The 15,187-nt window shown below is 54.6% G+C and overlaps 1 pseudogene; it reads right to left on the bottom strand.

The window, feature by feature from the left end:
* The window catches only part of LOC142908093 (WD repeat-containing protein 70-like), a 104,745-nt pseudogene that overhangs the window by 80,731 nt on the left and 8,827 nt on the right, over window positions 1-15,187 (bottom strand).

Here is a 15,187-nt window from a genome sequence, read left to right as displayed (position 1 = left end):
CACAGAGACACCTCGTGAGACACCTTGTGAGACACGGGGCCTAGCAGGGAGACACAGAGACACCTCGTGAGACACGAGGAGACACGGGGCCTAGCAGGGAGACACAGAGACACAGAGAGACACCTCGTGAGACACGAGGAGACACACAGAGACACAGAGACACCTCGTGAGACACGAGGAGACACGGGGCCTAGCAGAGAGACACAGAGACACAAGAGACACAGAGACACAGAGACACCTCATGGGACACGGGGAGACACGGGGCCTAGCAGGGAGAGACACGGAGACACACAGAGACACAGAGACACCTCGTGAGACACGGGGAGACACGGGGCCTAGCAGGGAGACAGAGACACGGGGACAGAGAGACACCTCGTGAGACACACAGAGACACAGTGACGCAGAGACACCTCGTGGGACACGGGGAGACACGGGGCCTAGCAGGGAGACAGAGACACGGAGACACACGGAGACACACAGAGACACCTCGTGGGACACGGGGAGACACGGGGCCTAGCAGGGAGACAGAGACACGGAGACACACGGAGACACCTCGTGAGACACGGGGCCTAGCAGGGAGACACAGAGACACCGAGACACCTTGTGGGACACTGAGAGACACAGAGACACCTTGTGGGACACGGGGAGACACACGGGGACACGGGGAGACACAGAGTCACCTTGTGGGACACTGAGAGACACAGAGACACCTTGTGGGACACGGGGAGACACACGGGGACACGGGGAGACACAGAGACACCTTGTGGGACACTGAGAGACACAGAGACACCTTGTGGGACACGGGGAGACACACGGGGACACGGGGAGACACAGAGACACCTTGTGGGACACTGAGAGACACAGAGACACCTTGTGGGACACGGGGAGACACACGGGGACACGGGGAGACACAGAGACACCTTGTGGGACACTGAGAGACACAGAGACACCTTGTGGGACACGGGGAGACACACGGGGACACGGGGAGACACAGAGACACCTTGTGGGACACTGAGAGACACAGAGACACCTTGTGGGACACGGGGAGACACACGGGGACACGGGGAGACACAGAGACACCTTGTGGGACACTGAGAGACACAGAGACACCTTGTGGGACACGGGGAGACACACGGGGACACGGGGAGACACAGAGACACCTTGTGGGACACTGAGAGACACAGAGACACCTTGTGGGACACGGGGAGACACACGGGGACACGGGGAGACACAGAGACACCTTGTGGGACACTGAGAGACACAGAGACACCTTGTGGGACACGGGGAGACACACGGGGACACGGGGAGACACAGAGACACCTTGTGGGACACTGAGAGACACAGAGACACCTTGTGGGACACGGGGAGACACACGGGGACACGGGGAGACACAGAGACACCTTGTGGGACACTGAGAGACACAGAGACACCTTGTGGGACACGGGGAGACACACGGGGACACGGGGAGACACAGAGACACCTTGTGGGACACTGAGAGACACAGAGACACCTTGTGGGACACGGGGAGACACACGGGGACACGGGGAGACACAGAGACACCTTGTGGGACACTGAGAGACACAGAGACACCTTGTGGGACACGGGGAGACACACGGGGACACGGGGAGACACAGAGACACCTTGTGGGACACTGAGAGACACAGAGACACCTTGTGGGACACGGGGAGACACACGGGGACACGGGGAGACACAGAGACACCTTGTGGGACACTGAGAGACACAGAGACACCTTGTGGGACACGGGGAGACACACGGGGACACGGGGAGACACAGAGACACCTTGTGGGACACTGAGAGACACAGAGACACCTTGTGGGACACGGGGAGACACACGGGGACACGGGGAGACACAGAGACACCTTGTGGGACACTGAGAGACACAGAGACACCTTGTGGGACACGGGGAGACACACGGGGACACGGGGAGACACAGAGACACCTTGTGGGACACTGAGAGACACAGAGACACCTTGTGGGACACGGGGAGACACACGGGGACACGGGGAGACACAGAGACACCTTGTGGGACACTGAGAGACACAGAGACACCTTGTGGGACACGGGGAGACACACGGGGACACGGGGAGACACAGAGACACCTTGTGGGACACTGAGAGACACAGAGACACCTTGTGGGACACGGGGAGACACACGGGGACACGGGGAGACACAGAGACACCTTGTGGGACACTGAGAGACCCGGGGCCTAGCACGGCGCGGAGAGACACGGGGAGTGAGACACGGGGATAGAGCGAGTGGTTGAGTGAGTGGTTGAGTGAGTGAGTGGTTGAGTGAGTGGTTGAGTGAGTGGTTGATTGAGTGAGTGGTTGAGTGAGTGGTTGAGTGAGTGAGTGAGTGGTTGAGTGAGTGGTTGAGTGAGTGAGTGGTTGAGTGAGTGGTTGAGTGAGTGGTTGAGTGGTTGAGTGAGTGGTTGAGTGAGTGAGTGGTTGAGTGAGTGGTTGAGTGAGTGGTTGAGTGAGTGAGTGGTTGAGTGAGTGGTTGAGTGAGTGGTTGATTGAGTGAGTGGTTGAGTGAGTGAGTGGCTGAGTGAGTGAGTGGTTGAGTGAGTGGTTGAGTGAGTGAGTGGTTGAGTGAGTGAGTGGTTGAGTGAGTGGTTGAGTGAGTGGTTGATTGAGTGAGTGGTTGAGTGAGTGGTTGAGTGAGTGAGTGGTTGATTGAGTGAGTGGTTGAGTGAGTGAGTGAGTGGTTGAGTGGTTGAGTGAGTGGTTGAGTGAGTGAGTGGTTGAGTGGTTGAGTGAGTGGTTGAGTGAGTGAGTGGTTGAGTGAGTGGTTGAGTGAGTGGTTGAGTGAGTGAGTGGTTGAGTGAGTGGTTGAGTGAGTGGTTGATTGAGTGAGTGGTTGAGTGAGTGAGTGGCTGAGTGAGTGAGTGGTTGAGTGAGTGGTTGAGTGAGTGGTTGAGTGGTTGAGTGAGTGGTTGAGTGAGTGAGTGGTTGAGTGAGTGGTTGAGTGAGTGGTTGAGTGAGTGAGTGGTTGAGTGAGTGGTTGAGTGAGTGGTTGATTGAGTGAGTGGTTGAGTGAGTGAGTGGCTGAGTGAGTGAGTGGTTGAGTGAGTGGTTGAGTGAGTGAGTGGTTGAGTGAGTGAGTGGTTGAGTGAGTGGTTGAGTGAGTGAGTGGTTGAGTGAGTGGTTGAGTGAGTGAGTGGTTGATTGAGTGAGTGGTTGAGTGAGTGAGTGAGTGGTTGAGTGGTTGAGTGAGTGGTTGAGTGAGTGAGTGGTTGAGTGGTTGAGTGAGTGGTTGAGTGAGTGAGTGGTTGAGTGAGTGGTTGAGTGAGTGGTTGAGTGAGTGAGTGGTTGAGTGAGTGGTTGAGTGAGTGGTTGATTGAGTGAGTGGTTGAGTGAGTGAGTGGCTGAGTGAGTGAGTGGTTGAGTGAGTGGTTGAGTGAGTGAGTGGTTGAGTGAGTGAGTGGTTGAGTGAGTGGTTGAGTGAGTGGTTGATTGAGTGAGTGGTTGAGTGAGTGGTTGAGTGAGTGAGTGGTTGATTGAGTGAGTGGTTGAGTGAGTGAGTGAGTGGTTGAGTGGTTGAGTGAGTGGTTGAGTGAGTGAGTGGTTGAGTGGTTGAGTGAGTGGTTGAGTGAGTGAGTGGTTGAGTGAGTGGTTGAGTGAGTGGTTGATTGAGTGAGTGGTTGGTTGAGTGAGTGGTTGAGTGAGTAGTTGAGTGAGTGAGTGGTTGAGTCAGTGAGTGGTTGAGTGAGTGAGTGGTTGATTGAGTGAGTGGTTGATTGAATGAGTGGTTGAGTGAGTGGCTGAGTGAGTGGTTGAGTGAGTGAGTGGTTGATTGAGTGAGTGGTTGATTGAATGAGTGGTTGAGTGAGTGGTTGAGTGAGTGAGTGGTTGAGTGAGTGGTTGAGTGAGTGGTTGATTGAGTGAGTGGTTGAGTGAGTGGTTGAGTGAGTGAGTGAGTGGTTGAGTGAGTGGCTGATTGAGTGAGTGGTTGACTGTGAGTGGGTGGGTGAATAAGCGAGTGGGCGGGTGAGCGAGCGAGTGGGTGACTCACACAGAGACTCACACACAGACACAGACTCACACACACTCACAAACGCTCACCTTATCCTGCTCCTCGTCATCATCATCATCGTCATCGTCATCGGAGGCCGAGTTTTCATCACGGGGAAGAGGGCGAGTCCCAATGACGTCTTCATCATCGCCACCACCATCATCACCATCGCCACCACCACCACCACCACCGTCACCATCATCATCACTGCTACTGTTCTTGACTTTGGGGCGCTGTGGAAAACTGAGCAGACATCATCAGCATCATCAGCATCATTATTATTATCAGCATCATCATCAGCAGCATCATCATCATCAGCATCATTATCAGCAGCATTATCACCAGCATCACCATCATGATCAGCAGTATCATCATCTAAATAATCATCATTGCACTACCACCACCTACACCTACACCACAACCACCACCACCACCACTCCACCACAATCGCCACCACCTACACCACAACCACCACCACCACCCTCACCACCACCACCACAACCCCCAGCCCACCACCACCACCCCACCACCACCACCTCCACCACCCTCACCACCACAACCGCCACCACCACCACCTACACCACAACCACCACCTACACAACCACCACCTACACCACCACCACTCCACCACAACCACCAACACCACCACCTACACCACAACCGCCACCACCACCACAACCGCCACCACCACCTACACCACAACCATTACCATCACCACCACCTACACCACCACCACAACCGCCACCACCACCACCACCTACATCACAACCACCACCACCACCTACACCACCACCACCACCACCTACACCACCACTCCACCACAACCACCACCACCTACACCACAACCGCCACCACCACCACCACAACCGCCACCACTTCTACCTACACCACAACCATTATCATCACCACCACCTACACCACCACCACAACCGCCACCACCATCACCTACATCACAACCACCACCACCACCACCACCTACACAACCACCACTCGACCACAACCGCCACCACCACCACCACCACCAACACCACAACCGCCACCACCACCACCAACACTACAACCGCCACCACCACCACCACCACCACAACCGCCACCATCACCAACACCACAACCACCACCACCAACACCACAACTGCCACCACCACCACCAACACCACAACCACCACAACCACCTACACCACCACCACCACCTACACCACAACCGCCACCACCACCTACACCACCACCACCACTCGACCACAACCGCCACAACCACCACCACCACCAACACCACAACCGCCACCACCACCTACATCACAACCACCACCACCACCTACACCACCACCACCACTCGACCACAACCGCCACCACCACCACCACAACCGCCACCACTTCTACCTCCACCACCACCACCACCAGCAGCAGCACCACGACCCTCACCGTGCGCGTGTGGTGGAGGCTGTGGTGGTGGTGGTGGTCTTGGTGGTGGTCTTGGTGGTCTTGATGGTGTTGGTGGTGTTTGCGCTCTGCTGCTGCTGCTGCCGTTCCTGCAGTGTGGCACGACTTCGCTCCACCGCCGTGCGTCGCGTTTGCTCGAAGATCGCCGTCAGGTCAAACACACGCGCCTTCTTACCTACACGTACACACGTACACACACACGTACACACACACACACACGTATACACACACACACGTATACACACACGTACACACACACACAAGTCAAACACACGCGCCTTCTTACCTACACGTACACACGTACACACACACGTACACACACACACACACGTATACACACACACACGTATACACACACACGTACACACACACGTATACACACACACACGTATACACACACGTACACACACACGTACACACACACACACACACGTATACACACACACACGTATACACACACGTACACACACACGTACACACACACACACACACACGTATACACACACACACGTATACACACACGTACACACACACGTACACACACAGGTCAAACACACGCGCCTTCTTACCTACACACACACACGTACACACACACGTACACACACACACACACACGTGTACACACACACACGTATACACACACGTACACACACACACACAGGTCAAACACACGCGCCTTCTTACCTACACACACACACGTACACACACACGTACACACACACGTATACACACACACACGTATACACACACACAGGTCAAACACACGTACACACACACGTATACACACACGTACACACACACGTATACACACACACACGTATACATACACGTATACACACACACGTACACACACAGGTCAAACACACGCGCCTTCTTACCTACACACACACACGTACACACACGCATACATACACACGTATACACACACACAGGTCAAACACACGCGCCTTCTTACCTACACACACACACGTACACACACACACACACGTACACACACATACACACACGTACACACACACGTACACACACACAGGTCAAACACACGCGCCTTCTTACCTACATAAACACACGTACACACATACACACACGTATACACACACACGTACACACACACGTACACACACACACAGGTCAAACACACGCGCCTTTTTACCTACACACACACACGTACACACATACACACACATGTATACACACACACGTATACACACACGTATACACACACACAGGTCAAACACACGCGCCTTCTTACCTACACACACACAACAACAACAACAACCGCCATTCGCCACTAAGTGGCGGTGACGTCACCACGACGCTTGTGCCAGGCTATGTGCACCCTGAGGCCACGTGAAGTGTCGAACGCCCGCTGGCAGGAGGTCACGGGGCAGACCCAGGTGCCACGGGTCGACTGACTGAGATGACTGGCTGATGCACCACCTGTGCCCCCTACTGTGCCAACCTGCTGTGCTTTAGCCACCCGGCGCTCCGCTCGCTGTTGTGAGCGTCGCTCCTCCGCCCTCCGTTGTTGTTGGAGGGCGACTGCCTCCAACTGCCCAGTAGCATCCTTCACGAGCCTCCTCCACAGAGGCCGATCTTGACACCGCTGGTACCAGTCATCGGCAAGTCCACTCAGCTCCACGTCCTCCTGTACCACATCACTCCATCTCTTCTCTAGCCCGTGCCGCGCCCGCTTAGCCCCCTCAATCCGGCCAAACAAAAGCTGTTTCGGCATGCGGTGGCTGGGCATGCGGGCTACATGACCCAGCCATCGCAGCCTTGCCTGCCGGAGGAGCTCACCGATGGGACCCTGCCCAGATCTTTCAAGGATTTGTGAGCTCCTCACACAATCCAGTCTGGTTAAACCCAGGATGGATCGTAGGCAGGCCAGCCTAAATGTTTCTAACCGGCGAAGATGTTCCATTAGGGGGGTCCACGTTTCGCAAGCGTAGAGAAGGGAGGGAATGACCGTGGCCGAGAAGACCTGAAGCTTAGTGCGGAGCGACAGACCAGGTAGCTTCCACACAGCGTTACGCAACCGATGAAAAGATATTGCCGCTCGACTGATTCGGAGTGAAACCTCTGCTGTTAAACTGGTGCCAGTCATAAGCACACTGCCCAGGTATGGGAAACTCTCCACTCTCTCCACAACTGCCCCATCACCGATTGGGAGTTGTGGGGGTGGAGTGTCCGATGGTACAAAATACCCAGGCAGGTGCTTGGTTTTGGTGGGGCTGATGGTAAGGCCCCACCTCTTAGTGGCACGCTCCAGTCTCAGCAGCAGCGTCTCCAACTCCTCCTCTGACTGAGCAGCTATTACCAAGTCATCAGCATACATAACGTGGTTGAGCAATAGGGAGCCATCCCTTGACCGCACCCGGGCATCGATTAGCCTCCCATTATATCTGTACCATATGGAGATTCCCCCGGTACAGCTATTGAAGGCTTCACGAACTACGTGGTCAAAATAGATGTTAAATAATGTGGGAGCCAGAGGACATCCCTGTCGCACCCCAAGGTGTACAGGGAATGGCTCTGACTCCCGGCCACGTAGTTTTACCCGGGCCCGCTCACCATCATGAAGGTCCTTAATGATCGTGAGCAGAGGGTCAGGTACTCCAAAAGCACGAAGAACGACCCAGAGCCCAGGCCTACTGATGGTATCATAGGCCTTGACCAGGTCAATAAAGCAGAGATGTAGGTCTTGTTGGAATTCCCTACACCTCTGCTGTAGCAGACGGACAGAAAATATGGCATCTGTGCAGGACCGCCCTTTCCTGAAACCGCATTGGGGCTCCGCAAGCCTCTCCTCAGCGTGCCTGGCAAGGCGATGCTGAATAATCCTTGCCAGGACCTTTCCCGGCACACTGAGGAGTGAGATGCCCCTGTAGTTGTTACAGTCTGTGCGGTCCCCCTTCTTAAAAAGGGGGACCACCAGGGCATCCTTCCAATCCTGCGGAACCCGTCCAGTGGTCCAGACCGTTGTTATGATGTCATATAGGGCAGTCTGTGCACAAACGCCACCCTCCCTCAGCATTTCGCTTGGGAGATCATCTCTGCCTTTCCTGGTCTCAGACTCTGGATCGCCTTCAATACTTCCTCAACAGATGGCACCTCAGCCAGCCACTCACAGGGGGTGACTTCTTCCTCCAATATTTGAGGCACCGCAGCCTCAACAGGGTCATCCCCACTTTGTCCCACAATATTTTCCGGGCTGAGGGATTTCCCCTCCCCGAAGACCTCACAGAAATGCTCAGCAAATCTGCAAACCTGTTCCTGGGGGTCAGAGATTGGATCACCGTTTTTTCCCCTAATGATGGTAATAGGTGTGGCGCTGCAGGTTACATTTTTGATGGAGATAAAGAGATTTGTGATCGCGGGCCACTGAGGCAGACTCCATCTCCTCAGCAACCCGCGACCACCACCCATCCTTGCAGCGCCTCACGGCTCTCCGAACCTCCGAGCGAAGGTTGCGGTAAGCCTCCTCATTCTCTGACGTGGGATTCTGTAGCCGATGACAGTGGGCCTGTCGCTTTTTCTCAACCATCCTGAACACCTCCTCTGTCAGCCAGGGTCTCTGGGGAGGTCTGGACCGCGTAGCCAAAGCAGACATTGCAGCCGCATGAGTCACAGTTCTAAACCTCGCCCATTTACCCTCGACATCAGGAGGAGTGGGAGACGATGCCAACCCCAGCCGCAGGCGATGATGAAATTCTCGCTTGCAACTTTCATCAGATAACTGAGACCAGGCCACTTTAGGTTGGAATGGGGTCCTGGGTGTACACCCACCACCGGAGTGGAAGAATGGCAGGCGCATCTTACGGATGACTAGTCGATGGTCAGAGGGCAGATCAGCTCCACGGTAGGTCCTGGTGTCAAGGACATGGGCTCGCATCCGCTGGTCCGTCACTATGTAGTCCAGCAGATGTTCTTGCTTGGAACCGGCATGCATCCATGATCCATGATGTTGTGTGGATGCGCCAATGCCGGAACAGCGTGTTGGTAATTACAAGCCCATGGGCTGCACAAAAATCTAGCAGCCTCCTACCATTGTTATTGAGCTGATCTGGCCCATGCTCTCCAATCACTCCAGACCAGGTGCCAGCATCATGACAAACTCGGGCGTTGAAGTCACCCAACAAGATGACTCTATCCCGAGGGGCCACTTTAGCCAGCACCTGTGACAGGAGGTCATAGAAGGCATCTGACTCATCGGCTTTGCCTGCATCCCTCCATGGATGTTCGTCTTCGGTGGGGGCATAAGTAACCACGACCACCAATCCTCGCCTCCGGTTAATGGGAAGGCGAGCCCAAAGTAGCCTGGGGCTTACAGCTTCCCACACCTCACCGCCACAATCCCACGCCCCCTTCATTCTTTTGTTCAAAAGATGAGCCACACCCTGTTGTTTGGCAGTCTGCTGCCCCGAGTAGAGGACTGCCCACCCCTCATGGTGACAAGAGCCAGAACCGGTCCACCGGACCTCCTGAATGCCACAGAGATCCAGGCGGTACCAGTCCAGCTCCCGACAGGAGTGGCAGCCTCTCCTCCGCAGTGAGCGTTCGAACATTCCACGTGGCCACCCGTAGTGGCTTTTCGTTGTTTCTGGAGCAGCCCCGAGGGTTGAGATTCAATCTCCTGGCTCCGCCAATTGGGGTTTGGCCAGGAGACGTCATAGACGCCTGTCCCCCCGGGGCCTCCGGCACAAGCTTATTTGTTACATATTTAAGTTTAAGTCGTAGTTTCGTTGCTATTGATTGAAGGTGGAGGGGTTACCAGCCCCTCGCACCAGTCCAGAGCCCCCGTTTAGCCCCTGTGGTGGTCACATATGCCATGAGGGGAGGAACCAATCGGAATTGGCCCTCCCCCCACAGCACTGTCCACGACAGAGTTGCCCGTCCGGCACCGCGAGGAGGTAGGGGGTTGTTTTACCTACACACACACGTACACACACACGTACACACAAACATGCGTGTACACGTACACACACACACGCGTGTACACATACACACACACACGCGTGTACACGTACATACACACACGCGTGTACACGTAAACACACACACGCGTGTACTCACCAAATCCGCTGAACCCCATTACAGATGCCATTTCATCATCAGCACCCTCATCAGCAGCACCTCCCCCATCTCCTCCTCCGGCTGGGTCTGCTTCATCTGTAGACAAGGCACCCACAGCCAGAGAAAGTGGCACAGAATCTGAATCAATGTATTTAGATTGCAGCAGCAGCAGGAGGAGAAATCCGAAGGGCTATGAAGCTCTTTACTCACAGACGTCTCAGTGAGGGGATTGGTGATTAGAATGTCACGACAACACAGCCACGCGCACACACACACAGACACACACACAGACACACACACACAGACAGAAACACACAGACACACACACACACACACAGACACACACACAGACACACACAGACACACACTCAGACACACACACAGACACACACATAGACACACACAGACACAACAACAACCGCCATTCGCCACTAAGTGGCGGTGACGTCACCACGACGCTTGTGCCAGGCTATGTGCACCTTGAGGCCACGTGAAGTGTCGAACGCCCGCTGGCAGGAGGTCACGGGGCAGACCCAGGTGCCACGGGTCGACTGACTGAGATGACTGGCTGATGCACCACCTGTGCCCACTACTGTGCCAACCTGCTGTGCTTTAGCCACCCGGCGCTCCGCTCGTTGTTGTGAGCATCGCTCCTCCGCCCTCCGTTGTTGTTGGAGGGCGACTGCCTCCAACTGCCCAGTAGCGTCCTTCACGAGCCTCCTCCCCAGAGGCCGATCTTGACACCGCTGGTACCAGTCATCGGCTAGTCCACTCAGCTCCACGTCCTCCTGTACCACATCACTCCATCTCTTCTCTAGCCCGTGCCGCGCCCGCTTAGCCCCCTCAATCCGGCCGAACAAAAGCTGTTTCGGCATGCGGTGGCTGGGCATGCGGGCTACATGACCCAGCCATCGCAGCCTTCCCCGCAGGAGGAGCTCACCGATGGGACCTTGCCCAGATCTTTCAAGGATTTTTGAGCTCCTCACACAATCCAGTCTGGTTAAACCCAGGATGGATCGTAGGCAGGCCAGCCTAAATGTTTCTAACCGGCGAAGATGTTCCATTAGGGGGGTCCACGTTTCGCAAGCGTAGAGAAGGGAGGGACTGACCGTGGCCGAGAAGACCTGAAGCTTAGTGCGGAGCGACAGACCAAGTAGCTTCCACACAGCGTTACGCAACCGATGAAAAGATATTGCCGCTCGACTGATTCGGAGTGAGACCTCTGCTGTTAAACTGGAGCCAGTCATTAGCACACTGCCCAGGTATGGGAAACTCTCCACTATCTCCACAACTGCCCCATCACCGATTGGGAGTTGTGGGGGTGGAGTGTCCGATGGTACAAAATACCCAGGCAGGTGCTTAGTTTTGGTGGGGCTGATGGTAAGGCCCCACCTCTTAGTGGCACACTCCAGTCTCAGCAGCAGCAGCGTCTCCAACTCCTCCTCCGAATGTGCAGCTATTACCAAATCATCAGCATACATAACGTGGTTGAGCAATAGGGAGCCATCCCTTGACCGCACCCGGGCATCGATTAGCCTCCCATTATATCTGTACCATATGGAGATTCCCCCGGTACAGCTATTGAAGGCTTCACGAACTACGTGGTCAAAATAGATGTTAAATAATGTGGGAGCCAGAGGACATCCCTGTCGCACCCCAAGGTGTACAGGGAATGGCTCTGACTCCCAGCCACGTAGTTTTACCCGGGCCCGCTCACCATCATGAAGGTCCTTAATGATCGTGAGCAGAGGGTCAGGTACTCCAAAAGCACGAAGAACGACCCAGAGCCCAGGCCTACTGATGGTATCATAGGCCTTGACCAGGTCAATAAAGCAGAGATGTAGGTCTTGTTGGAATTCCCTAAACCTCTGCTGTAGCAGACGGACAGAAAATATGGCATCTGTGCAGGACCGCCCTTTCCTGAAACCGCATTGGGGCTCCGCAAGCCTCTCCTCAGCGTGCCTGGCAAAGCGATGCTGAATAATCCTTGCCAGGACCTTTCCCGGCACACTGAGGAGTGAGATGCCCCTGTAGTTGTTACAGTCTGTGCGGTCCCCCTTCTTAAAAAGGGGGGCCACCAGGGCATCCTTCCAATCCTGCGGAACCCGTCCAGTGGTCCAGACTGTTGTTATGATGTCATATAGGGCAGTCTGTGCACAAACGCCACCCTCCCTCAGCATTTCGCTTGGGAGATCATCTCTGCCCGCTGCCTTTCCTGGTCTCAGACTCCGGATCGCCTTCAATACTTCCTCAGCAGATGGAACCTCAGCCAGCCACTCACAGGGGGTGACTTCATCCAATATTTGAGGCATCGCAGCCTCAGCAGGGTCATCCTCACTTTGTGCCACGATGTTTTCCTGGCTGAGGGATTTTCCCTCCCCCAGGACCTCACAGAAATGCTCAGCAAATCTGCGAACCTGTTCCTGGGGGTCGGAAATTGGATCACCGTTTTTTCCCCTAATGATGGTAATAGGTGTGGCGCTGCAGGTTACTTTTTTGATGGAGTTAAATAGAGATTTGTGATCACGGTCCACTGAGGCAGACTCCATCTCCTCAGCAACCCGCGACCACCACCCATCCTTGCAGCGCCTCACGGCTCTCCGAACCTCCGAGCGAAGGCTGCGGTAAAGCCTCCTCATTCTCTGACGTGGGATTCTGTAGCCGATGACAGTGGGCCTGTCGCTTTTTCTCAACCATCCTGAACAACTCCTCTGTCAGCCAGGGTGTCTGGGGAGGTCTGGACCGCGTACCCAAAGCAGCCATTGCAGCTGCATGAGTCACAGTCCTAAACCTCGCCCATTTACCCTCGACATCAGGAGGAGTCGGGGACGATGCCAATCCCAGCCGCAAGCGATGATGAAATTCTTGCTTGCAACTTTCATCAGATAACTGAGACCAGGCCACTTTAGGTTGGAATGGGGTCCTGGGTGTACACCCACCACCGGAGTGGAAGAATGGCAGGCGCATCTTACAGATGACTAGTCGATGGTCAGAGGGCAGATCAGCTCCACGGTAGGTCCTGGTGTCAAGGACATGGGCTCGCATTCGCTGGTCCGTCACTATGTAGTCCAGCAGATGTTCTTGCTTGGACCCGGCATGCATCCATGATGTTGTGTGGATGCGCCGATGCCGGAACAGCGTGTTGGTAATTACAAGCCCATGGGCTGCACAAAAATCTAGCAGCCTCCTACCGTTGTTATTGAGCTGATCTGGCCCATGCCCTCCAATCACTCCAGACCAGGTGCCAGTATCATGACCAACTCGGGCATTGAAGTCACCCAACATGATGACTCTATCCCGAGGGGCCACTTTCGCCAGCACCTGTGACAGGAGGTCATAGAAGGCATCTGACTCATCGGCTTTGCCTGCATCCCTCCACGGATGTTCATCTTCGGTGGGGGCATAAGTAACCACGACCACCATTCCTCGCCTCCGGTTGATGGGAAGGCGAGCCCAAAGTAGCCTGGGGCTTACAGCTTCCCACACCTCACCGCCACGCTCCCACGCCCCCTTCATTCTTTTGTTCAAAAGAAGACCCACACCCTGTTGTTTGGCAGTCTGCTGCCCCGAGTAGAGGACTGTCCACCCCTCATGGTGGCAGGAGCCAGAGCCGGTCCACCGGACCTCCTGAATGCCGCATAGATCCAGGCGGTACCGGTCCAGCTCCCGACAGAGGAGTGGCAGCCTCTCCTCTGCAGTGACCGTTCGAACATTCCACGTGGCCACCCGTAGTGGCTTTTCGTTGTTTCTGGAGTAGCCCCGAGGGTAGGTATTCAATCTCCTGGCTCCGCCAATTGGGGTTTGGCCAGGAGACGTCATAGACGCCTGGCCCCCCGGGGCCTCCGGCACAAGCTTAGTTGTTACATATTTCAGTTTAATTCGTGGTTTCGTGGTAATTAATTGAAGGTGAAGGGGTTACCAGCCCCTCGCACCCGTCCAGAGCCCCCGTTTAGCCCCTGTGGTGGACACATATGCCATGAGGGGAGGAGCCAATCAAAATTGGATCTCCCCCCACAGCGCTGTCCACGACAGAGTTGCCCGTCCGGCACCGCGAGGAGGTAGGGGGTTGTTTTGCCCGAACTACTATCCCACACACACACTAACACACACTAACACTACACTATACACTACACACTAACACACACTAACACACACACTAACACACACACACACACTACACACTACACACACACTACACACTAACATACACTATACACTACACTACTATCACCCACACTAACACACACTAACACACACTACACTACTATCACACATACACACTACACTACACACACTAACACACCCTATACACTACACTACTATCACACACACACACACTACACACTAACACACACACACTACACACACACTAACACACACTACACACACTACACACACTACACACACACACTAACACTACACTACACACTAACACACACACTATATACACTATACACTACACTACTATCACACACACTAACACACACACTAACACACACTAACACACACTAACACACACTACACACTATCACACTACACACACACTAACACTACACACTAACACACACTACACACACTATACACTACACTATCACACACACACACTACACACTAACACACACTATATACACTATACACA

Source organism: Petromyzon marinus (genome assembly GCF_048934315.1).
Source record: "Petromyzon marinus isolate PM22_M1 ecotype Great Lakes invasive population chromosome 70 unlocalized genomic scaffold, UKy_Petmar_22M1.pri1.0 chr70_unloc.1, whole genome shotgun sequence".
Classification (NCBI taxonomy): Eukaryota; Metazoa; Chordata; class Hyperoartia; order Petromyzontiformes; family Petromyzontidae; genus Petromyzon; species Petromyzon marinus.
This window is presented reverse-complemented; position numbering and strand designations above follow the sequence as displayed.